At 35.8% G+C, this 27179-nt stretch overlaps 1 protein-coding gene and 1 long non-coding RNA gene across 4 annotated transcripts in view; one reads left to right on the top strand and one right to left on the bottom strand.

Annotated features, from left to right (window-relative positions):
- Positions 1–27179, bottom strand: part of pnt (ETS transcription factor pointed) — a 487180-nt gene that overhangs the window by 169525 nt on the left and 290476 nt on the right. For 2 of the 3 annotated variants that reach the window (XM_073959418.1, XM_073959419.1), the window contains exon 1: positions 9276–9589. The exons of the other annotated variant lie outside the window; for it this stretch is intronic. The gene's annotated coding sequence lies outside the window, so the exon portion shown is untranslated. Of the gene's footprint in view, positions 1–9275; positions 9590–27179 lie in introns of those variants that run through there. 3 annotated transcript variants of the gene reach the window in all.
- On the top strand, positions 3081–9019 carry LOC141388870 (uncharacterized). Its single transcript, XR_012408954.1, has 3 exons — positions 3081–3133; positions 8729–8807; positions 8867–9019. It is a non-coding gene; the product is annotated as an uncharacterized lncRNA (long non-coding RNA).

The following is a 27179-nucleotide window of genomic DNA, read 5'->3' as shown; positions in this document are numbered from 1 at the left end:
CGTGGATTTTTTAAAGAATAATTTTTCAGGGGCCTTTATAACAACAAACGTGGATTTTTTAAAGAATATTTTTTCAGGGGCCTTTATAACAACAAACGTGGATTTTTTAAAGAATATTTTTTCAGGGGCCTTTAAAACAACAAACGTGGATTTTTTAAAGAATATTTTTCTTGGGCCTTTATGACAACAAACGTGGATTTTTTAAAGAATATTTTTTCATGGGCCTTCATAACAACAAACGTGGATTTTTTAGAGAATATTTTTTTCAGGGGCCTTTATAACAACAAACGTGGATTTTTTAAAGAATATTTTTTCATGGGTCTTTATAACAACAAACGTGGATTTTTTAAAGAGTATTTTTTCATAGGCCTTTACAACAACAATCGTGGCTTTTTTAAAGAGTATTTTTTCATAGGCCTTTATAACAACAAACGTGGCTTTTTTAAAGAATATTTTTTCATGGGCCTTCATAACAATAAACGTGGATTTTTTAAAGAATATTTTTTCATGGGCCATGAGACGTGGATTTTTTTAAAGAATATTTTTTCATGGGCCATGAGACGTGGATTTTTTTAAGGAATATTTTCTTTAAGGCCATCAGACGTGGATTTTTCAAGGAATATTTTTACTTGGGCCTTTATAGCTATAAACGTGGATTTTTTAAAGAATATTTTTTCATGGGCCTTCATAACAATAAACGTGGATTTTTCAAAGAATATTTTTTTCATGGGCCTTCATAACAACAAACGTGGCTTTTTTAAAGAATATTTTTTCATGGGCCTTCATTACAATAAACGTGGATTTTTTAAAGAATATTTTTTCATGGGCTTTCATAACAATAAACGTGGATTTTTTAAAGAATATTTTTTCATGGGCCTTCATAACAATAAACGTGGATTTTATAAAGAATATTTTTTCATGGGCCTTCATAACAATAAACGTGGATTTTATAAAGAATATTTTTTCATGGGCCTTCATAACCATAAACGTGGATTTTTCAAGGATTATTTGTACTTGGGCCTTCATAGCTATAAACGTGGAGTTTTTAAAGAATATTTTTTCATGGGCCTTCATAACAATAAACGTGGATTTTTTAAAGAATATTTTTTCATGGGCTTTCATAACAATAAACGTGGATTTTTTAAAGAATATTTTTTCATGGGCCTTCCTAAAAATAAACGTGGATTTTTTAAAGAATATTTTTTCATGGGCCTTCCTAAAAATAAACGTGGATTTTTTAAAAAATATTTCTTCATGGGCCTTCATAACAATAAACTTTGATGTTTAAAGAATATTTTTTATGGATCATCAGATCACTTAACGTGGATTTTTCAAGGAATATTTTTTCTTGGAAGGAATATTTTTTCGTGGGCCATCAGACCACTAAACGTGGATTTTTCAAGGAATATTTTTTTGGGCCATCCGACCACTAAACGCGGATTTCTCAAAGAATATTTTTTCATAGGCCGTCAGACCACTAAATGTGGATTTTTAAAGAATATTTTTTCATGGGCCTTGATAACAATAAACGTGGAGTTTTCAAAGAATATTTTTTCATGGGCCTTCATAACAATAAACGTGGATTTTTCAAAGAATATTTTTTCATGGGCCTTCATAACAATAAACGTGGATTTTTCAAAGAATATTTTTCATGGGCCATCGGACCACTAAATGTGGATTTTTTAAGAATATTTTTTCATGGGCCATCAGACCACTCACTAAACGTTTAGTGTTCAAGGAATATTTTTTCTTTGGCCATCAGACGACTTAACGTGGATTTTTCAAGGAATATTTCTACAATGGCCTTCATAACAATCAACGTGGATTTTTCAAGGAATATTTCTACAATGGCCTTCATAACAATCAACGTGGATTTTTCAAGGAATATTTTTCCACTTTTCTTTTTATTCAATTATTCCCTTTTAATTCCACTTCAAAGTGATGCGGCAATTAAGTGACTTATTAAATCACGTATTTAATGTCTGACAACTTGTTGCTTGCATTCAAAACTCATTACAAGATTTGAATGGAGTTACTTCACCCTCAATTACAAATAAATTGACTCGAGCTGAAACACCCACATATGTCAATTGTTGTTGAAGAAAGAGCACACACTCTTTAGAATAAAGACATAAGCTTCCACACTTTCTTTACAATTTCCCCCTTTTATTTAATTCTCTGCCTATTCTATGGATGGGTTGGGTAAAAGTGGGGTGGGGTGCCTTTTTTATTCATTTCTACAAATTCAATCTCAAGAATGCAACAACGCGTGCTATAAATCAACACTTGTATCTTGGATGGGATTTGTGCTTGAAGAAAAGAAAATGAAATTAACAACAACAAATGAATAGAAGAAGAAAACTCAAGCTGGACACAAGCTGTTTATAAAAATAGCCAGCTTGGGTGCAGAGGCATGAAGTGGCTGTCTAGCTCAATGGTTTGTTTGGCTGTCATATAGCCATGGCACAACTGTCATTGTGTCTGCTAATCAAATCATAAACTTTTCTCTGTGAATTCATGAATGGTCCAGAGAAAGGGTCATGACATACCCCCCACCATCCATACACCACCCTCTACCAAACAAAGGCAAAGAATATTTGATTCCCTCTCAATCAATGTAGCTGACGATTACAAGAAGTCTACTGCCTTCTGTTGTTCTTGGAAAAGGTCAATAAGTTTAAATAAAGAATTGAATTGATTTGTTACACATTCACCCTACCAGACACCCAAAGACATACCATAGCCCTCTCATTGGTGTTCATTGCCCACATTATCAGTTACAATATGATTTAATTTATCGCCTTCTGTTGCTGCTGTTTTTGTATCATAATTTCATGTTATGATTGTTGCCTATTATGCATGTCATTTTATCACCCGCCGAACTCTAACCAATTAACCCTTAGCTAGATTAGGGCAGGCAGGCTGGCACACAAACCGTTTAATTTCCATTGAATTTTCATTGTATTGCAAACATAGAAATAAAAGAAAGGGGGCAAGTTCAATTGTTGTGCTAGAAAACAAGCAACTGGTTGCATGTCGCCATCACCAACGCCACCACCCTCAAATATCGTATCGTAATTGTCGTGTATACCCGTTGTTTAGTTGTGGATTTCTTATCAATTGCGCGATAGTGGTAAAACAAATCATAAATCTATTAAAGCGTTGAATAAAGGGTTCATATCAATTTCTTGAGAAATCATTGTTTGATTTGATACTTAAAAAAAAAATAAAAATAGAATTAAGAATCGGGGAATCCAATACGAATTGGAGGGATTTTTGTGCAAAAATGAATTAGTTGCAGTAAACACACGAAAAGACCTGTAATTTGGAAGTAATAAAAATTACACTTTTTCATTCGACAGTGCATTTCAAAAATGTTAAAGGTGAATAGGTGTGGGAATTGAAGCTTTGATCTACGGATAGATCCAATGTATAAGGGTATTTTCAGAATTGTTGGCCCTTTTTGGACATTTGAACTTGCCGACAAAAATGTGGATTAGAATTAAAGTTCAAAAATGTTGCGGAGGAGGTACTTAAAGGAATGGATCGACATAGACCATTATGGAAGTAGATCTTATTTTAAGAATCATATCTTTTCGATAGATAGCCCGCCCACTAGTCAATTCAGTGGATCATCGTATAACTTTTGGACCAATATGCCAGAAATCATGGACTTGTTCACGAATAACATAATATCGCTATAAACAGAACCACAATGAACATCATGGGTATACATTTCCAAAGTAACTTCGAAGAGATCCTAAACTGCACATAGACATTAAAGTTGAACTTTAGTGGGGGAGGTACCTTAAGGAGAGGACCATTTTAGAAATTAAAGTAAATTTGGACAAAATATTAGATGTTTGGACCAAATTGGTTGCACCGTTCAAGAGATATCGTCCATAGCAGTTTAGTGACATTTTTAAATATTGGGGGAAGAACCGAAAGTTGTGGACCGCTATTGCCCATTTTCGAAGTGAAACTAAATTTGGACAAAATATGACGATGGCCAAAGTTTGAACCAAATCGGTTTATCAGTTCGAGAGTTATCGTGCTCTCCAGCAACTACAGCCCTTTCGGGCTGTTTTCTCAAGAAATATGGACTTTCCCCTACTTTCTACCGTCGTAATTGAGGAAGCGAATGCAAGTTGCTTCAACAAAAATCAAAGTGATTCGGGAACAGGACTTAAAGTGAACTTATCCGAAATCGGTGACTCCCCTCAAGAGTTATCGTGCGCACAATTTTTCCGAACATTTTTGAACTTTTAGTGGACCGATATGGCTTACCTTGGAACTTAAACTAAGTTTGGACAAAATATTACGAAGGCCAAATTTTGGACCGAAACGGCAGATCTGTTCGAGAGTTATCTTGCGCTCCGACCACTACACACGTTGTCATAGGGGTTTTTTGCACCTTTGAGGCTATTTTCACAGGAAGTATGGACTTGCCCCTGATGAACATTGTGCCGTCGTATGGGGGACAGTGAATGCAAGTTATTGTCTGAAACTGATTCCGTCCAAACTATTATTTCGATGAGGCACATTTTGGCCGCATGGAAGAGTATATACCCTCGTTAGCATAAATGCTCAGGATATAAAAATCGAATTTGTTTTCTGATTCGGTCATAAGATCTTCCACAATATATTCTTGAGTAATAGTACCAAAGGAAGAAATATTAAATTTTCGTAAAAAATCGGACATTATTAAGGTCGTATCACACATCCCGAAATCTTCGAAATTTCGGTTGCAACATACCAAAGAAGTATTTTAAAAATATCAGAAAATCTATCCATTTTCTGTCCATTACCCATATGTTCCGACAGAGTTTGGTTTGAACTTGCAACACAGATATGTCTTAAGATTTCCACAAATTTGACAAGGAAAAATTATAATTCCGAATTTCCACCGACAAAAGTTTAGGTATTCGTGGATCTGGTACTCACAAATTTGAGGCCTTCATTCTTCCCAAATTCGGAAAGATCTCGGCAAAATTATTTTACTGGGAACTGAATGCCAGACACTCAACAAGCTAAAAGTAATGCGCAGATTGTGTGATTTTGGGAAACTTTAATGCTCATCATAAGTTGTGGCATTCGTTTCACGGAAACCAACAGAGGGGTATAGTACTACCTGAACAGACGTTTTGCAGGGTCAATGAGGACTCCCCTACCAAAATTTATTTATTTTATTTATTTCAAATATTTATTATAATAAAAAATTACAATAAAATTATATAAAAAATAGCACTAGCTTCCAATATAGGCTTGCCCTACCATAATAAGCGGAGAGTGTCACAGTTCGCCAGACATAACTATCGTGTCACTTGATCTGACATATGACGACACCTGGTAACCCGTTATTTCTCATGGGTCAGCCCATCACCCCATAATTGTCTCCATCAGCAGACCTCCCGATTTCATCACCTCTGATCGCCCTACTTTCATTAATCATGGGAAAAATAATTGAAATAATTTCAGCGAGTTCACTAATTACAGCTTCAGATATGTGCCCAACCCTTCTGATGCTCAGGTAGCAGAAATGACATTCCGAGACATCATCAATGGTGAAGTCACTAGCCACATATCTGCTGGTCGAATACCCGCAAATGAACGTGATGAGTTTCGTCGTGTCAACCACAGTGACCCCAGGTCAGGGAGCTGACACTGGAAGTTAACACGTTGATCGCTAAGAATAAACGGAACAAGTGGCTAAATCATCTGAAGAGTTGCAACATTGGAGCCGGAATAAGTGAATTGTGGGCAACGGTTAAGTCACTCTCGCGTTCTTTAGTCGCGTTTGGCGATTACCGCTAACTGATCCGAAAAGGTGCGTAAGTTATTTTAATCGACAGTTTTTCTTGCGCCCCGGGATTGAAAGGGTGAAGAGAAGAGTACTATGTCGCATAAGATTTCTTCTTGCCGAAAATGAACCATCACAATTTATTAGCGTTGGACCCTGAAGGATTCTCCATGCTAATGCCGGAAACAGAGTATCTCACCATAGTTCTCAACCTGTCGCCAACCACTCACATCGTTCCTGAAGTCTGGAAATGGGCAGCGTGGTCCCACTACTGAAGCCAGGCAAAGATGCCAGGAAAGGTGAAACGTACAGACTGATTTCACTTTTGTCGCCCGTAGCAAAGTCTCTTGAGGCTTAACTCCTCCCCGGCATCACAAACAGCTATCCAGCTGCCGATCATAAGCATGGGTTTCGTAAGCAGCTCAGGACGACAACAGCGCTGCACGTCATCTCCACACATACTAGTCGATGACTCAACCAGCGTAAGCCATGTGATATAACAATAACGGTGGCTTCCCAGCAAACCAAATGTTGGATGTCCAACACACACATCGGAACAATTTCGGAAGCAAATTCATTCTGATTTCTATACGATTACTCGTAGGAAAATTCGTTCAGATTTCGTTCCGATTTCGGAGAGAAAGTCGGATGTAAATTTCCCTTCGAATATGCGAATTTTCATACGACATTATTCCGAAATCGTTCAGAAATCTGTACGAAAAATTCGGAGGAAAAAATCGCAATCCGAATTGCCCAAGGATTTTCTTGCTATTTCGTTCCGAATTCTGAACGAAATCGATCCGTTTTCGCTCCGACATTTCGTTCCGAAATAATGTCAACCACTTCATATAACTTTCGTTAAGATATGGTTACGATTTCGGATCAGACGGCGGACGTATTGTCCGAATTTTGTTCCGATTTCTTTACGATGTCGATGCGATTGGTTTGCTGGGTTATCAAAAGCCTATGATACTGTCAAGCAACCCCACAATGTTTGAGGACATCGCACCGACTACCTTCCAGCCAAGTTGGACAGTCAATTATATGTATGTGAGGACGGCAGTCGTATGTGGAATTCAGGAACAAGAAATCCATTCCCCGTAGAGTGAAACAGGGAGTTCCCCAACTTCCCCGGAAAAGTTAACCTGTACCTTTTCTGTATTTCACTGATCTTACCACTTTTTTTTAACGCGAGGAGTATGCAAATATATACCACAAAACATATACGTATGTACTTGTCCATGGTATGATCAGGAGTGTGGTGCTGCTACCGAAGAGAAAAATGCGGCATATAGGGCTACTTTACAATCCGTAGCAACGCATAGCGCACAATAGAGGTATCGGGAGAAAAGGAGAGAGCAGAAACGTCTTTTCCGCAGCAAACAGAGAGAGGTGGAAAAGCGGGAGTGTGTACAAATCGAGATGTTCAAGAGACAGAATGAAGTCCGAAAATTCTACCAAAGAGTTAAACATCAACCTTATGGCTTTTGCACTGGCACATCCTCCTGTAGAGACCAGGCAAGGTAATATGGTAACTGATACAGATAGTGTGCTGAGGATATGGAAAGAGCATTTTTCCAAACTGTTGGTATCTAATAGCAGCAAACACGACGAAGATACCACAGATCCAATCCCAGAAGATGGTATTGAATGTATACCACCCGGCCAAGATGAGGTAAAAACAGCAATCAAACGGCTGAAGAATAATAAAGCAGCAGGAGCCGATGGCTTACCAGCCGAGCTGTTTAAAACCGGAGGCGACGCGTTGATAAGGGTTATGCATCAGCTAGTTAGCTCCATCTGGCGGGAAGAACGCGTACCCGACGATTGGAATTTGAGCATCCTGTGTCCCGTCCATAAGAAAGGAGATAAGACTTTATGCTCTAACTATAGGGGCATAAGTCTACTCCCCATTGCCTACAAGATCGTTACTAAAGCTTATGGCCAAAGAGATAATTGGACCATGACAATGTGGCTTTAGACCTGGCAAGTCCACCATAGACCAGATATTTACCCTGCGGCAAATCCTGGAGATGACCCAAGAGATGCAGATCGACACCTACCACCTTTTTGTCGATTATAAAGTAGCCTTCGACAGCCCTCTACGTTCAAAGGTATTCCAAGCCATGTCTGAATTTGGTATCCCCGCAAAACTCATCCGGCTTTGTAAAATGACTTTAACTGACACGGGGTCCTCAGTTAAAATAGGAAAGAACCTCTCCGAAGAGTTTTGTTACAAGTAGAGAATTTTCAGATCTACAACATTTTCTTTAGTACCATTCCGATAGGACTTGCGGTTTTCAAGCAAAATCCTGAAGACCTGAGAAAAAAATCTGAATGATTGATCTGAACTTCTATATCTCAAAAACGGTAAAACGTACGAAAATATTATGCAGTACAGAATTTTCACTGCTACAACATTTTCTTTAGTCCCATTTCGATAGGTCTTGCGGTTTCCAAGCAAAATCGTGAAAACCTAAAAAACTAAAAATGTGAACTTCAACCGCGATTTATTTAAAAATCCCTCCAGCGACTTTTTCTTGTTTTTGGAGTTTTTTCACCTATGAACATTGCTGTTTCAAAATCCGCAAAAACTTCCGAGGAGTAAGCGGTTTTCACTTATCCATGCACCATGTATGACATTGTTTTACAAGGTAGCGATAGACCCAATGCATTATCCCAATTTGAACTTCTATATCTCAATAACGGTAGAACCAACGAAATTGTCATAAAGGTCAATCTTGTAGAGAATATTCATTGCTACAACATTTTCTTTAGCCCCATTTCGATAGGACTTGCGATTTCCAAGCAATATCGTGAAAACCTAAAAAGCCCCTAAAAATGTCAACTTGAGTCGCGATTTATATAAAAGCGCTCCGGCGATTTTTTTTTTTGTTTTTTGATTTTTCTCATCTATGAACATTGTAGTTTCAGAATCCGCAAAAACTTCCCAGGTGTAAGCACCTTCCATTTAAAGTTGCTTCAAGAGCACCGTGTTCTGTCTATGGTAGGTTCTGGACAAAGCAAATGTTTGATTAATAAAAATATTTTTTAAAATAATTTCAGAAAAATATGGCAAATTGGAAATCTCTGGTAGAGTCTAATATGGCAATTGTGCAGCAGAGACGATTGGAGATAAATAAGCAGCAGAGAAGGAAAGAGCGTAAAAGAGAATAAGATAAAAACAAAAATCAAAACAGAGAGCATAGTGGAAATCCAACCCAGTGTTTTAGATCCAAGTAAAAAATTGTGATAAGCCACAGAAAATCCCACTTTGTTTTTGCATTCAGCCCAAATGAGGGTCTTATCATCAAAACTAGATTTTTTGTAATTCAATTTTTTTCATTTATTTAAATTTTTATATTTATTTGAATTAAATCAAATATTTTTTTCAGATTTTCAATACAGGTGTTTCACTATTTCACTATTTGTAAACACGACAGTGTTTTGTTTATTTATCTAAAATTTATCTCACAGATAAGTATTTTTCTAGGCGATGCTGTGGCCGCCACACAAAACAATGCCGCCACAATAAGAAAACACTTGACACCACACACTTTCAATTAGCACTTCACAAAACAATTTCAATATTTTTATTTGTGTTCAATTTTTAATTATTTTTAACACTTTCATTATTTCAATTTTATTTAAATCACAGAATTTTGTTTATTTGTATTTTTTGTAGCTTTATTTCTTTTATTCATTTATTATTATTTTATTCAGTGTTTGGACACACAAAATAATTATTGTGTATCTATTGGATTCGTATGAAACTGAACTGAATGTGAGTGGAATAAATGTTCATAACGAACAGCGACAGCGATCATCATCATATCCTAAAACACACACATATTCACTGGCAAGAGATGTCTGTGTGTGAGTGCCTGCATCACAAATACATGAAAATCTTTTGAAAATAAAACCGATACTCTTTCGGTAATAGTTTCTCACAAATACTTTGTTAAAATTGTATCGAAAAAAGTATCTATGTGAATTGTGTTATCGTATCTGAAGTGCACACTAACGCAGCCGCAGCATATCTGTGCTGTATGTGTAACAAATGTTCGCATTTGTTTTTCTCTTCTCAGTGATTGATTGAACAGCTGACTACATCTCTCCGGCCGGTTGTGCTCTTCGTTCGTTGAATTTTGCTTTAAATTTTATACAGATTGTACAAAATTCATTCACAAATTTCAAACCTACTGACCACAACATGACAGAGAGGGATTGCAATGGCTGGCCAAAAGTGTTGCCAATTCGGCGATTTTTTTTTACAAAATTGTGGTTTTGAAATATCTTCTATATGCCCCGTTTGCACCGGATTTGATAAACCCACTGGGCCATTCTCAATAAGTAGGGACTTTTTCCCGAAAAAACGGCACGTATCCGAAACGTATCCCTAAACTGCACTTTTGCGAAAAATTAAAATTTTAAGTGGGAGGTATCAGAAGTTTTTTGAGTTTTTGGGCCAATTTCTCAGGTAGTATGGATTTGCCGCATACTAAACATGTCAACCAAAAAATTAAAAACGTTCCAGACGAGTCCTTAAACTGCACACTTTCCAAACTTTGTGTGGAACATAATTCGAGGCTGTAAAAAATAATACGATGGTCAAAGTTTGGACCATGTCGTTTTCTCCCTTCGAGGATTATATTACGTACTACCCAGTTTGGTTGGTGCCTTGGGCAGGCTTTTTGGATATTTTGGGCCATTATGTCAGGAAGTATGTATGTAAAAAAATCTGTCCCGTCGTAACAGGGCCGCCAGAAGAACTTTTTGGAAAAAAATTCAAAACGATCCGAGACGAGCTGTTGAACTTCACTTTTCCTAAATTTTGTGTGGGATGTACCCGAAGGATTGGAACGATATAGTCGATATTCGAAACCGATCTATGCCTGAAAGTAATATTGCCATGTGCAAAGTTCTGACCAATTCGGTTACTCCCTTCGAGAGTTATCGTGTGCCTCATTTTAGTGAAAATTTGTGAACTTTTGTGGATGAGGTACCGGAAAGAGTGGACCAATATGACCCATTTTCGAAATTAAACAAAGTTTGTACAAAATATTACGAATGCCAATTCTGGAACAAAATCGGTTGATCCGTTCAAGATTTATCGTGCGCACCAGCAAGCCAGAAAAACGGACATGTCTAAATCGAATCCAAATAGTCTGAAACAGATTTCTAAACCCATTTCAATGAGGAATATTTTTATACCCTCCACCATAATATGGAGGGTATAATTAAATTTGTCATTCCGTTTGTAACACATCGAAATATTCACCGGAGACCCTATAAAGTATATATATTTTTGACCAGGGTAAAATTCTAAGTCGATATAAGCACGTCTTTCTGTCCGTCCGTCTGTTCAAATCATGATACAGCTGGAAATTTTTAAGATAGAGCTTTGTAACTTTGTATAGAAGTTTCTATTACTCCTAGGATGTTTGGTATTGCAAATGGGCTATATTGGTCCACGTTTTGATATAGCCCCATAGAACGTACCTCCCGATTTTCGGTGTTTTAAAGTTTGTGGTCTCAATTTTATTCAGAAATGGCTGAAATTTTGTATTTAGTTTTTGTTGGGCAACTTTCCCTCCAAAACTTGTCGGTATATGTCCACGCCTTCATACGGCCCCCATAGAACGGTACCTCCCGATTTTCGGTATTCTGAAGGTTATAGCCTCATTATCACACCGAAAAGGCTGACATTTGGTACTTAGGCTTCTTTGTGGGTATTAAACTTTCTCTCAGAAATTTGTCCGTATAGCTCCATGCCTTCATATTGCCCCCATAGAACGGTTCCTCCCTATTTTTGGTATTTGGAAGGTAGTGGCCACAGTAATCCTCCGAAATGGCTGACATGTGGTATTTAGTCTTTATTGGAGGTAAAAGCCTTTCTGACTGAAATTCGTCGGTATAGGTCCACGTTTCGATATAGCCCCATAGAACGGTACCTTCGTAACGCTGAAGGTTTTGACGTCAATATCCCAAAGCTATTATTTTCTACTTGGCAATGATAAATAAGACATGTAAAAATGGGACGCGGGAACAAAAAATTAAAAGAAACTGGTGTTATTAAAAGAGACTGATGAAAAAAATAAAATAAATTAAAATAAAAATTAAAAAAATATAATAAAATAAAAATATAAGAAAAATAAAATAAACATAAAATTAAAATAAAAATTTTTATTAATAAAATAAAAACCAACAAAAACAAATTAAAATAAAATAAAATAAAATAAAATAAAATAAAATAAAATAAAATAAAATAAAATAAAATAAAATAAAATAAAATAAAATAAAAATAAAATAAAATAAAAATAAAATAAAAATAAAATAATATTAAAAATAAAATAAAAATTAGTTTTAACTTCTGTGATTTTAGTATTAGGACAACTGTGATAAAACATAATAAATAAAAAAATTAAATAAAAATAAATAAGACTAAAATAAAATAATAATAAAAATAAAAATACTTTAAACATAAAATTAAAATAAAATAAAAATAAAATGAAAATAAAAAGAAAATAAAAATAAAATAAAATAAAATAAAAATAAAAACAAATAAACGATAAAACAAATATAAAATGAAATAAAATTAAGTATAAAAATATAAATTAAATAAAAAACTTAACAAAAAAAAAATAAATACTCCACTCGAGCAATCACACAAAAAAATAAAAATAAAAAAGGAAATGAGAATAAAAATAAAATAAAACAAAATAAAACAAAATAAAAAAAAATACATTATATTAAAATAAAAACAAAATAAAAATAAAAAATTAAATAAAAATAAAATAAAAATTAAGTAAAAATAAAATAAAAGTAAAATAAAACTAAGAAGATAAAATAAAAATAAAACAAAATAAAATAAAATTAAAATAAAAATAAAATAAAAGTAAAATAAAAATTAAGTAAAAATAAAATAAAAGTAAAATAAAAATAAGAAGATAAAATAAATATAAAACAAAATAAAATAAAAATAAAATAATCATACAACAAAAGTAAGATAAAATAAAAAACTCTGAAATAGAGTTTAGTCTAAGTGATTTGTGGGGTGGTTAGGAGGGTGTTTTTCGGAGGTTGGAATTTCGGTGGTTCGGAATGGGGTTGTTCGCAGGGTGGAAGTTTAGATGGTTCTGAGGGTGGAAGTTGGCAGAGGGAAGGTCATTACCGTGTTTTCAATATTAGCGAACAAAATCTCTCTTTGTAACGCTTTAAAAACTTTACCTATTTGAACAATTTACATTTGCAAAGAGAACGTTTACCCATCAAATTTTAAGCAAACTTATCAAAATTTGGTCAGCAACAACAAAATTCAAAGTTTTATGTGGAACGAAAGAACACACATTCTGCAAAATCTTAGCAAGATACACTTTGCAGTTACAACTTTTCACTTAGAAGAAGAGGACGTTTGTGGAACAGAAATAAAAAAGAGAGCAATAATTGTTTGAAAACTTAGCAAACTCAACTTATCATTAGCAACTTATCACTTATCAAAAATAAGGGTTCTGTGGAACGCAAAAATTTGCGAATTGTCAAAAAAGTGCAAAATGAAAAGTTGATAAGTTGTTTCGTGGAAAAGGGCCCTGATCTTTGATTGCTTGAATTGAATTTGAATTTTTTATCGCACGTAGGTCAAAAGATCCTGATTACACTCATATACATTTTGATATTCAAAAAGTACACTGTCCATTTAATTAAAAACATATTTTGGTACCATAGACGGCTGATCTGCCCATTGGTTCTACGCATCATTTTCGATTAAGCGTTTAATACCGTACGAATATATAATTATCATATATGGTACAAATATTGGATTTCGACCATTTTCAATTATCCAATTGATGTAAAACCTGTACAAGTAGTGCGATTCTCTAACTCATTTTTTGAGTTAGCGACAAATGTCGGCAAAATTAAAACGCAAAATTATGAGTAGAAAGTTCAAATAAAGGTTGACAAGACTGTTGCTATCGCTAGAACTTTACGACTACTTTCTTTTGGTCGCTAACGTACCGAAAAATATAGTTAATTACCGAATTTATAAGCGTTTTAATTTTACCGATTTTTGTCGGTAACTCAAAATATGTGTTTGAGAATCACACTGTAGATTATTGTTATAATCGGATTGGATTTTGATAAAGCTCCAATATGCATATTGAGCCCTATATAATTATATCAAAATCCCATCCGACTTTATCAAATTTTTGTAGGATTCGTTTTTTTAGCTACAACAATAAACTGGTAAAGTTTTTTCTTCGATTGAACTGTTAGAAAATGTTCGTGAAAATTCACTTTTTGCCCCATACTATGTATTACATCTTGATTTCAGGTATTATTATATTTTTGGCTATATCGGAAATGATCGGATCAGTAGGACTAAACGCCTTTTCACTTGTTTTAACAGGTTCGCGGACGTTTATATTATAGTAAGCTGAAGCAAAATAACTGTGAGCCCCTTTTTTACACCTCTCTGAATTTGCGTCTGCAAACCTGTTAAGTAGACTTTTATTAATGTTTTTAGGTCAGTGATCGGCAGCGTGCGCTGTTTTATGTAAATTTGCAAATCCCTTTAATTATGACGACTTTCCATGACAAACTGTTGGCAACATTTTCCTCATATGTGAGCAAAGAGAGTTATGGTGATCATGTTTTAAGAGATTTCTTGGTTAGTTATCTTACAAAGTGGCTAATCGTCACTAAACAACCAAACGCATGAATGAATGAACGAAAAACTTCCATGCAGCCATCCATCTGAAAACGGAAACGGCCATCATCATCGTCGTCGTTGTCGACATACTCTATACAACGAACGTAGCACCATACAACAAACAATATGTTGTTGTTATTTATTTTATTTTGTTTTTTTTCATAGCATTTTTTTATTTTTTTCGTCCACACAACTAAAAAAACATGAAAATAAAAAAGTAAATCAAACGAAAAAACACAATAATTCTTTTTTACACAACAAAAAATAACACAGAAAAAAATCTGATTGCAAAACAGGGTGTGTGTCGGTCCGACGATCGGATCGGTGTTGTGTGTAAAGAGCAATCATGTTGAAAGGCAAATATTGTATATGCAAATCGTTTTAAGTACCCCATAACAAAGGCGCAGAAAAAAAACTATGAACGGAACTAGTGGACGTCGCAGAGAATTCATTCATAACGTCAACGACGACAGGCTGGCATGGCAGGCTAACATTCATTCAGATTTTTTTTCATTCATTGATTCGATACGAAAATGAGTATCACACGCTTCACACACACACACAGATGATGATCATCACTCACAGATTTGCAGCAATCATCAGTGGCAGAAAAAACGTAAATTCGATTTCCAATTATAATGCAACTCACAAGTGGGAAAAATGCGATTAGTATTCCGCACACATATCCCCACGTATTTTAAATCAATTAATCTTAAAGTTTTGTTTTTTATTTGTGAAATATATTGGGGTGTGTCGAAGTAAATAGCAACGCTACACTTTGGAAGAAATTATGCGGATTTTTATAAATAAACAAAAACTACCACCTACTGGTTTTTTCAAGCAGTAGGTATTCTTATAGGAGACAAGTAGGTTCTATTATCGAAGACCACTATGATTTTTTATAGAAGATCAGTAGGTCTTTTTATAGAACACCAGTGGTCTAATAGAAGATATGGTCTTCTTATAGAAGATATGGTCTTCTTATAGAAGACCTGGAGGTCTGCTTATCGAACACTTGGAGGTCTTCTTATAGAAGACATGGAGATCTTCTTATAGAAGACATGGAGATCTTCTTATAGAAGACCTGGAGGTCTTCTTATATAAGACCTGGAGGTCTTCTTCTATAATACCTGGAGGTCTTCTTATAGAAGACCTGAATGTCTTCTTATAGAAGACCTGGAGATCTGCTTATGAAAGACCTGTAGGTCTTCTTATGGAAGACCTGTAGGTCTTCTTATGGAAGACCCGAAGGTCTTCTTATGGAAGACCTGTAGGTCTCCTTATGGAAGACCTGTAGGTCTTCTTATGGAAGACCTGTAGGTCTTCTTATGGAAGACCTGTAGGTCTTCTTATGGAAGACCTGTAGGTCTTCTTATAGGAGACCTGTAGGTTTTGTTATGGAAGACCTGTAGGTCTTCTTATAGGAGACCTGTAGGTCTTCTTATAGGAGACCTGTAGGTCTTCTTATGGAAGACCTGTAGGTCTGTTCATGGAAGACCTGTAGGTCTGCTTATAGAACACCTGTAGGACTTCTTGTAGAAGATCTGGAGGTCTTCATAAAGAAGATTTTTCTTCTTATAGAAGACCTGTAGGTCTTATTTTAGAAAACCTGAGAAGACTTGGAAGTCTTCTTATAGAAGACCTGGAGATTTTCTTCTAGAAGACCTGGAGATCTTCTTAGAGAAGACCTCAAGGTCTTCTTATAGTAGACCTGGAGGTCTTCTTATAGATTACCTGTAAGTCTTCTTATAGAAGACCTGGAAGTCTTCTTATAGAAGACCTGACGGTCTTCTTATAGAAGACTGGGAGGTATTTTTATAGAAGACAGGGAGGTCTTCTTATGGAAGGCTGGGAGGTCTTCTTATAGAAGACTGGGAGGACTTCTTATAAAAGACCCGAACCTGTAGGTCTTCTTATGGAAGACCTGTAGGTCTTCTTATGGAAGACCTGTAGGTCTTCTTATGGATGACCTGTAGGTCTTCTTATGGAAGACCTGTAGGTCTTCTTATGGAAGTCCTGTAGGTCTTCTTATAGGAGACCTGTAGGTTTTGTTATGGAAGACCTGTAGGTCTTCTTATAGGAGACCTGTAGGTCTTCTTATAGAAGACCTGTAGGTCTGCTCATGGAAGACCTGTAGGTCTGCTTATAGAACACCTGTAGGACTTCTTGTAGAAGATCTAGAGGTCTTCATAAAGAAGATTTTTCTTCTTATAGAAGACCTGTAGGTCTTATTTTAGAAAACCTGAGAAGACTTGGAAGTCTTCTTATAGAAGACCTGGAGATCTTCTTCTAGAAGACCTGGAGATCTTCTTCTAGAAGACCTGGAGATCTTCTTAGAGAAGACCTCAAGGTCTTCTTATAGAAGACCTGGAGGTCTTCTTATAGATTACCTGTAAGTCTTCTTATAGAAGACCTGGAGGTCTTCTTATAGAAGACATGGAGGTCTTCTTATAGAAGACCTGGAGGTCTTCTTTTAGGAGACCTTGAGGTCTTCTTTTAGAAGATCAGGTGGTCTTCTTTTAGAAGACCTGGAAGTCTTCTTAAAGAAGACCTGGAGATCTTCTTATAGAAGACCTGGAGCTCTTCTTATAGAAGACCTGGAGGTCTTCTTATAGAAGACTTAGAGGTCTTCTTATAGAAGACCTGGAGGTCTTCCTATAGAAGACCTGGAAGTCTTCCTATAGAAGACATGGAGGTCTTCCTATAGAAGACATGGAGGTCTTCCTATAGAAGACATGGAGGTCTTCCTATAGAAGACATGGAGGTCTTCCTATAGAAGACCTGGAGGTCTTCCTATAGTAGATCTGGATGTCTTCCTATAGTAGACCTGGAGGTCTTCCTATAGAAGACATGGAGGTCTTCCTATAGAAGACATGGAGGTCTTCCTATAGTAGACATGGAGGTCTTCTTCTGATGAAAGACCTGGAGGTCTTCCTATAGAAGACCTGGTGGTCTTCCTATAGAAGACCTGGATGTATTCTTATAGAAGACCTGGAGGTCTTCCTATAGAAGACCTGGAAGTCTTCCTATAGTAGACCTGGATGTCTTCCTATAGTAGACCTGGAGGTCTTCCTATAGAAGACCTGGAGGTCTTCCTATAGTAGACATGGAGGTTTCCTTATAGAAGACCTGGACGTCTTCTGATGGAAGACCTGAAAGACTTCTGATAGAAGACCAGGAGGTCTTTTTATAGAAGATCAGAAGTTTATCTTATTACAGAACTCTAGGTGTCCAATACAAGACCAGTAGGTCTTCCTATAGAGCACCTGGAGTTCTTCTTATAGAACATCTGGAGGAGGTCTTCTTATAGAAGACCTAGATTTCTTCATATAAGAAGTAGACCAGTAAGTCTTCTTATAGATCACCTAGAAGACCGGTTCATCATATGGACAACCTGTAGGAGAAGAGAATATGTGCTGTAAATTTTCGTGCCTCCAAAAATCTTCTAACCATTCTTTAGCACTTTAGTCACCTTATTTGGAAAACCGTGAATTGGAATTTTGACAGGACAGGACAATAGCTGGCGTTCGTTTAACTTCGATTCATAAATCTTTCTATAATTTTTCTTGTTTCCCCTTTCTTTTTTCTTGTTTTCAGGAAATTTCCTGTTAACCTGAGTATGGGTTTTCATTGAAATTGATGTGTCATGTCATGGCTTCGCTGTAGCCATTAGTCCATTTGTCAGCATCATATTTTTTCTTCTTCTTATTGTTGCTGAAAGTGTAAAATTGTGAAAGATCTTTTGTCGATATGAATTGTTTTAACAGTCTTAGAGGCCTTTGATCATGTGTGACTTGTTGTTGTCGATGGCGATGTTACTCTTTCATTCAGTTAAAAGTTCTTGTAGGCCATTTTTAAACTAACAACATCATCATCAATAGCAACAGCAGCAAATTACTTATGAATGAATCGACAAGAACAACAACAACAATAGCAGAAATAATAACAAATAACAACAAGTAACAAAACGCTGATGCGTGAGTAAAATGCATTATAAGCGTGAAGAAAAAATATTATTATTATCGTTTTTGTTGTTGGTAGACAAACATCTCAGCCAAGACATCAACAGACAGCATTCTGTGTGTCAGTCACTTAGCCAGCTAAGCAGCCAAGCCAACAGCCATTAACATTAACATCACATCTCATTTTATATACCAATACTCAATATGATCATCATTATACCGCAAGCCATTGCTCGGGCGATGCAGTTGGCCAAGTTACGACTGGCTCTAAGGCTTGCACCATCATCCATATTACATTAATCCACTGCCTTTCAAAACCTGCCTTTTTCAAATCTTTCTCCAAACAAAAACCATGAGAAAGCCAAAAAATTGTCTTGAGATAATTATGTTGTCAGTACCACGGAATAATAATACCTGCCAATGACCAATTACACGGATAAAGCTACTGTTGCCGCATTTTTTGTTTGTTTCTTATTGCCTATCACCCTTTTGTTGTTTTGTGGGTTATATAATTTCGTTTTCGTCTCATCTTAAACTCTTGCCATGACCTTTGTTATGCCGACCAATTTTTTTTATTAGATTTTGGCGCCTTTTTTATAGATCTCCTCGCCCAAGTCCCGACTAGCCGCCATACATGATTTCAATTGTCTAATTATTGTTATTAATATTCATTAAGCCGGCTTTTAGGAGCGCTGTATTAGTCGCCCAAGCGAACGATATTAGAATTGTTAACTACTCCTCCAGTGCCAGCCAGTTATGCCAATAGAGCCGGCTTAGCTCTCATGTTTGGTAGTGGCTTTTTGTTTAATGTCCTTTTTTGGAAATCCTATTATTTTTCGCCATAAAATTCTGTTGTTGTATCTGTCGTCTGCAAAGTCAGAACGTGATTGGAAATTGAAATATTTTCAATGTTAACATTATTTTGTTGAAAAACAATTTAAATTAAAACAATTTAATATTATATAATTTGGTTTTTTAATAAGAACCTTATTACTCTGCCACGAACTGAAAATAACATAAGTGGATAACAAATTTGATTTTCCAAGACTATTTGAACTCTATGAGAGAACGCCATTGTGTATTCTTATGGAAGGGTAGTTGATATAAGAGAAGTAGGTCTTCTAATAAATAAAACAGCTAGTCGTCTGGCGGAAAACCAAGCCTATTGAATTTCTCCAGCAGATTTTCTTATAGAGTATCAGTAGGTCTTTTAAAATAGGGTTTCTTTATGAATAGAAATATTTTTCCACATAAATGACTAGGAGATCATTTAGAATGTCAATCAGCCCTATATCACTCTGCCGCATATGTCGTGCCTTTTATATAATATCAACAGATCTTCTGATGCCAGATGAATTGCTCTTTTAATAGATAACTAATACAGTGCCGGCCAAAACTAAAGCACCCCCTTTAGTTGATCATTTTTTTAAGAAAACAAAGTTATAAATTTATCTATTTATATATTTATTATTGGAAAACAAAAATAAGGAATTCAGATTTTAATAAACAAAATTTGAAATTAAAAAAAAAAAAACAAGTAAAAAAGTATAAGTCGGATTTGCCGATAGAGATATACCCTCAGCCTATGTGAATTGGAACTTTCATCTACGGACAGATCGAATGTATTTAGGGCCTTTTCAGAATTTAGTGGCACTTTTTGGACATTTGAACTTGCCGATAACAATGTGGATTGGGATTAAAGTTCAAAAGTTTTGCGGAGGCGGGAATGGACCGACATAATGCATTACGGAAGTGGATCTTATTTTGAGAGTAATATCTTTTCGATAGATCTCGCGTCCACTAGTCATTTCAGTGGGTTATCGTACACATGTTGGACCAGTATGCCAGGAAGCATGGACTTGTACCCGAAGGAATGGGCAAATATAGTCCATATTCAAACCTGATCTATATCTGGTAGATATATTAGGATGTGTAAAGTATGGAACAAATCGGTCCGTCCCTTCAAGAGTTATCGTGTGCAAAATTTTTTCGAACATTTTTGAACTTTTACTTGAAGGAGTGAACCGATATGGCTTATCTTCGAACTTAAACTAAGTTTGGACAAAATATTATGAAGGCCAAATTTTGGATCGAATCGACATATCCGTTCGAGAGTTATCTTGCGCTTCAACCACTACATACGGTGTCGTAGGGTTTTTGTGCAACTTTCATGCTATTTTCTCAGGAAGTATGGACTTACCCCTGATGAAACTTGTACCGTCGTATGGGGGGCAGTGAGCACAAGTAGTTACAACAAAAAGGTATTCGAGAGCAGGTCTTAAAGTGAACTTATCCGAAAATGTGTGTGGGAGGTATCCGAAGGAGTGGACCGATTGAGTCCATATTGAAACCTCATCTAAGCCTCAACCATGTTAAAGTATGGACAAAATCGGTTACTCCCTTCAAGAGTTATCGTGAACACTAATTTTTCGAACATTATCGAACATTTGTGGGGGAGATACCGGAAGGAGTGGAACGATATAATCCATCTTCGTACTAAGTTTGGACAAAATATTACGAAAGCCAAATTTTGGACCGAATCGGTTGATCCATTCGAGGGTTATCGTGCGCACCAGCCAGACCGACGGATGGACATGGCTAAATCAACTCCAAATTGTCTGAAACACATTTCGTCCAAACATACTTGGGGTCTAAAACCATTACTTCGATGAGGCACATTTTGCCCGTATGAAAGTGTATATACCCTCGTTAGCATAAATGCTGAGGGTATAAAAACTACTTGCTTTACTACTTACTAAGTAATGAGTACGGCACAGTGTGTGTGTCCGACTACAAATCCGAGGGTTTTGTGTTCAACGCTCACCTTCGACACGCGAGTTTTTTTGCTCACAAAATATAGAACAGTTGGTGGTGCACATGAGAGCGTTTTACCAACCATTAATGTTCGTACGAGTGGCACAGTGTGTAGTGTGTTAGGCTAGAAATCAGAAGTTCGCATGATCAAATCCTGGATGGGTAGAAAAAAGCCATCTTCCGTTCCCTTATTTTTTAACAAATTTATGTGGGAAATTTTTTTATTTAGGCGTGAATATCAGCCAGAGCTTCGATTTGCTAATCGATTTGCAAATCATCAAAATATCGAAAATCGGGAGGTACCGTTATATGGGAACATTTCCAAAAATAAATATTTAATAAAAATTTACCCAACATATCAATAAATAAAGTAAAATTGTCAATATAAATCTATTATTATCCAAATTATTGATAAACATACAATAAAACATTGTCTTTTATTTTCTGCACGCTAGATCTGTATTTCAATTTTCGGAAAAAATTTCAAATCACACAGGCTTAACCGATACTTTTTTATTTGTTCTTAAAATGTTTTTTTACCCTCCACCATAATATGGAGGGTATATTAAGTTTGTCATTCCGTTTGTAACCCATCGAAATAATCATTTGCGACCCGATAAAGTATATACATATGTATATATTCTTGATCAGCATAAAATTCTAAGTCGATCTAACGCTATCCATCTGTTTCATCCATCCATCCATCTGTTTTAATCACGCTATCTTCCGAATGAGTTGAGCTACAGGGCTGAAATTTCGTACACATGTGTTTTGGTCTGAACTTAGATTAAGTTCGAAGATGGGCTATATCGGTCCACGGTTTGGTATAGCCCCCATATAACGGTACCGCCCGATTTCAGATATTTTGACGTTTTTTTCCATATTTTCAGACCAAATTAGCTATAATTTGATGTTTAGGGTTCCCAGTGACCAAGAAACTTCTCCAGCAAAAATTATGGACATAGGTCCACGTTTTCTTATAGCCCCCATATAGCGGTACCGCCCGATTTCCAGTATTTTGACGTTTTTAGCTACACGTTCTGGCCGAATTGGTTACAATTTGACATTTAGGGTTCTTAGTGATCAAGAAACTTCTCCACAAAAAATTATGGTCATAGGTCTACGGCTTGATACAACTCCCATATAGGCGTACCACCCGATTTCAGCTATTTTGATGTTTTTAGCTAAATTTTCTGACCGAATTAACTATAATTTGACATTAAACTTCTTCACCAGAAATTATGGACATACGTCCACCTTTTCTTATAGCCCCCATATGACGGCACCGCCCGATTTCAGGTCTTTTGACGATTTTAGCTACATTTTCTGGCCGAATTAGCAATAATTTGGTTTAGGGTTTCTAGTGCTCAAGTAACTTTTCCTCCTAAAATTGTAAGCCTAGGCACTTTCGCAACAGAAAGATAACTAACAATTCCATATTAGCTCAGAGTATTTTATGGTGGAGGGTATAGAAAGTTTTTTGACTAACGGTTCCAGAGATATCGCGCCTTGCCTCATAACTTCTTTAATATTGGTCCAATTTGAAAAACTCTTTTGTATGTTTTGTTATTTTATCAGAAAAGAAATTGTGCAGTGGGCTTGGATGCAATTTTCGCGATTAAATATTTAAAATCAATTTTCGATTTTCTTGATTTTTTTTGTATTTAACTACGACACGGTGCTCTTGAATCAAATTTAAATGGAAGGTGCTTACACCTGGGAAGTTTTTGCGGATTCTGAAACTACAATGTTCATAGATGAGAAAAATCAAAAAACAAAAAATATCGCCGGAGCGCTTTTTAAATAAATCGCGATTCAAGTTGACATTTTTAGGGGTTGTTTAGGTTTTTGCGATTTTGCTTGAAAACCGCGAGTCCTATCAAAATGGGAATCAAGAATTGTTATAGCTATCAAAATTATCTACAAGATTGACCTTAATGATATTTTCGTAGGTTTAACAACTTTTGAGGTATAGAAGTTGAAATTGGGACAATTCAAATTCAATTCAATTCTGTATCGTTTCCTTATAAAATAATGTCATGACTACAATTTCCCAACTTAAACTTATATATCTAAAGAAATGGTACAACTTAGGAAAAATTACATAAGCCAGTCTTGTAGAGAATTTTCACAGCTATACAATTTTCTAAGGCCCCATGCCGATAAGACTTGCCGTATTCAAGCAAAATCTCGAAACCCTAACAAAAAAACTTAAAAATGTAAACTGAGCTTCTTTATCTCAAAAATGGTACAGCCTGAGAACGAATCATAAACATCAATCCTGTAGAGAATTTTCACAGCTACAACATTTTCTTTAGCTCCATTTCGTGAAAACCTAAAGAACACCTAAAATGTGAATTTTGACCGCGATTTATTTAAAAATCCCTACAGCGATTTTTTCTTGTTTTTTGGATTTTTCTCATCTATGAATATTGCTGTTTTAGAATTCACAAAAACTTCCCTTGTGTAAGCGGTTTTCATTAACAGTTACTTAAGGCGCACCCTTCATGACATTGTTTTACAAGGGGTGATACAGTCAGTGCATTGTCCCAATTTGAACTTCAATATCTCAAAAATGGTAAAACCTACGAAAATACAGTAAAGGTCAATCTTGTAATTTTCATAGCTACAACATTTTCTTCAGTCTCATTTTAATAGGATTTGCGGTTTCTAAGCAAAATTGTGAAACCTAAACAACCCCTAAAAATGTCAACGTGAATCGCGATTTTTTTAAAAAGCTCTCCGGCGACTTTTTTTTTTTTTTTGTTTTTTGATTTTTCTCATCTATGAACATTGTAGTTTCAGAATCCGCAAAAACTTCCCAGGTGTAAGCACCTTCCATTTAAATTTGATTTAAGAGCACCGTGACGATCAATTACAAAAAGTTTAAGTCCTATTTGGTAGTGGGATTCGAATGATTACTATTTTTTTCTTAATTTTTTTTTTTCGGAAAAATTCCTAAAACCCCCTTAAATAAATATTTTTTTAGGGAAAAAAGGAACAGTTGGTGGTGCACATGTGAGCGTTTAACCAACCCTTAATGTTCGTAAGCGTGGCACAGTGAGTTAGGCTACAAATCAGAAGTCCGCATGTGCAAATTCAGCAGAGAGCGAAATAAAATAAAACAAAAATATGAAATTGAAAACGAATTTCACCTCAACCGTTCTAAAAATAGAACATGTGTTAAGCTTTTTTAAACTTCTAGTGGCCATAGAATAACTAGTTATTCATTGCGACGTGCCCTTGTTAAAATAAGGCGTTAGTAGGGTGTTTTGTAAATAGTTACTGCTACCAAAAAGTACTATAAAAACCCATTATTTGGTAATGATTTTTTTGCTGGGTATTTACAACTCTGTGAATTAGATTCATAAAATCGTATTGAATCGATTTCCAGCACATAACTGTTAACTTCTGGAGTTGAAATAAAAAACTAAACAAAAATGCTACTGTTTGTAGTTGTCTCGGTTAGTCTGCAGGTACACTATAATTAATGTCTGGCGAGGATATATTTCAAGGTTACAACAAAATGATTTCTTAAGCATATCAGTGATACCGCCTTTTATTTCGGATGTAACCTCTCAAACACAATAATCGTTTCAATTTTAAGTTAGGTTATGTTGAAAAGAGGGTGAATTAATAACTAGGTTTGAATATTAAGCGCCTTTTAATTATCTCTTTGGAAAAGACGCCGAAAATTTTTTTAAAAAGGTTCAATAGAGTTTGATATCCGACAATGCCGTTTGTTTGAGTGGAACAATCTTCAAAACTAAAATCAAATTACACCCACCGGGAGAATATTAAGTTTTTATATTGGACTAAGGCGATCGGTGTGCTCTTGCCACGGCCTGTTCGTCGTGTGTGTGCCAGGATAAATTTGACAAATTTATAGTCCAACCCCTTACCCTTCAACACATGGAGAGATTATTTTACTCGTTCTAGTTTAGTTCTACAACAATTCAGTAATGACAATTATAGCCATGTCATTAGTTAAGCAAGCGGTAAGATGTTCTTCACATGACAATGAAGCTGATGATGTGTCGCGGTCATGTTCGTTTTTTCTTCTTTCAAACATCTGGTTGGAATGCTACCTTTTTGAATTTCTTGAAACTAACCAACCTAACTTACGCCCAAGAATGTTGGACATTCAATAAAAACATGTGTACATACATATGTATATAGGTGGGGACATATGTATAATAAAAACAACAGCCAACAAACATAAAATCAATAGAAGAAATTAGCGGCTGGCCAGCAAAAAAGGCCAAGTAAATAGAAATAGAAGCGACAAACCAAATTCCCTCACATTTTTTTAAAAGCCTCCATCCATTCATTCATTCCTTCACTCATTCATTGATGGTTTGATAATAGCATAGTAAACGGAAGCAGCGGAAGCTGTGACAACAACAACTACCACAATATCGTCATCAGCATCATCATCATTGACAACGACCGCAATCATAGTGGTTTAGCAGGTCGTTGCGTGAGGGAAAGATATTGTCTGGTGTTGGTGGTGATGGAAGGGAGTACGATAGGAGGAGGCATGGAGGGGTGAGATTGGAGAACATAATAATAACCACAATATTGGGCATCAAGTATCTTGTGGATGATGTGATCATCCTCAGCATTATTAACGGTGGCAGACAAAGTATGTATAACAACACCATAGTGGATGGAGATCATGGCCAAAGGCATCCAGCTCTACCACCACCACTACTACTACTACTGCTACTCGTGTCGTCATCATCATTAAATGCTGCAGTCAAGCTCATTATGAGGTTGTAATCCATGTGACCATGTGAGAGTAGGTACTCGGAACTTGGAACATGTGTACTAGACATGATTGTATGATTTTTTTCGTGTTCCACACTGGCGTGAGTTTCAGGAAAACAAGTTTGTTTGTGTTAGTGGACCTTCCATACGTACATATATACGAATTTGGATTGTGTTTGATGTATGAAACGAAAAATCGTATAAAGGCAACATGAGAAATTCATTCATAAAACTGAGTTGTGTTTTTTTTGCTTGTTTGGAATGTCCCCCCTCCTCTAGCCCCTGAGATACTCATTCATAATACAACGATCAATTTACGTCCCCAACACAACAACAACAAAACCAGCAACATTTTCTTGCAGATAGTTTTACAATGATGTTGCTGCTGCCTTTGCTCTATAATTTAACAGTAACAACTACAACAACTGGCAGTTTTTGTTTTGTTGTTACTCATTCAACACTTGGCAAATGGATCAACATATGGACAGACATGGCTTCTGAATTCTCAGAGTTATGAGACACGGTATCACTTTTTTTTCGTTGGTTTTGAGAAGCAACCATCATTCAGTTGCGGTAATCTGAGTATCCCCGGTATGTTTTACAAGTTGTTGTTTGCTCGTGTTTTACTCTATAGCTTCTTGTGTGAGCGTTTTTTGTGTTTTTTCGGGAGGACATGTAATGCGAGTATCTTTCCCACCAACCCTCATGAAGTAACAATGTCACCACAATTCATTCCTTCATTCATTCATAAATTGTAATTCATTGGCAAAATGCATTCACATTACCATCAAATTTCGTTAACAAGGCCAATATAAAGAGCAAAGAAGTTGTGGTGGGTCAATTTGAACGGATCACATGTTAGGGATTAGGGTATTCTAGTGGTACTATACACGGATTGCAGGTTGATATTCGAAGCAAAAGATTTTAGAACACAAAAGGTCTCTCATAGAAGACAAATAGATCTTCTCATGGAAGACCAAGAAGGCTTCTCATAAAAAGCTAAGTGGTCTTCTCATAGAAATTTCTTCTCATTGAAAGCCAAAATGTTTTTTTCACAGAGGTTTAAGAAGTCTTCTCTTAAGACCCTTTCTAGAGGAAAGGTTGTTCTTAAGACCCTTTCCAA

The sequence above is a fragment of the Musca autumnalis genome, unplaced genomic scaffold (genome assembly GCF_047663935.1).
Source record: "Musca autumnalis isolate F117 unplaced genomic scaffold, ASM4766393v1 scaffold_1, whole genome shotgun sequence".
NCBI classification, from domain to species: Eukaryota; Metazoa; Arthropoda; class Insecta; order Diptera; family Muscidae; genus Musca; species Musca autumnalis.
The sequence above is the reverse complement of the archived record's forward strand: the minus strand, read 5'-3'. Positions and strand labels throughout refer to the sequence as shown.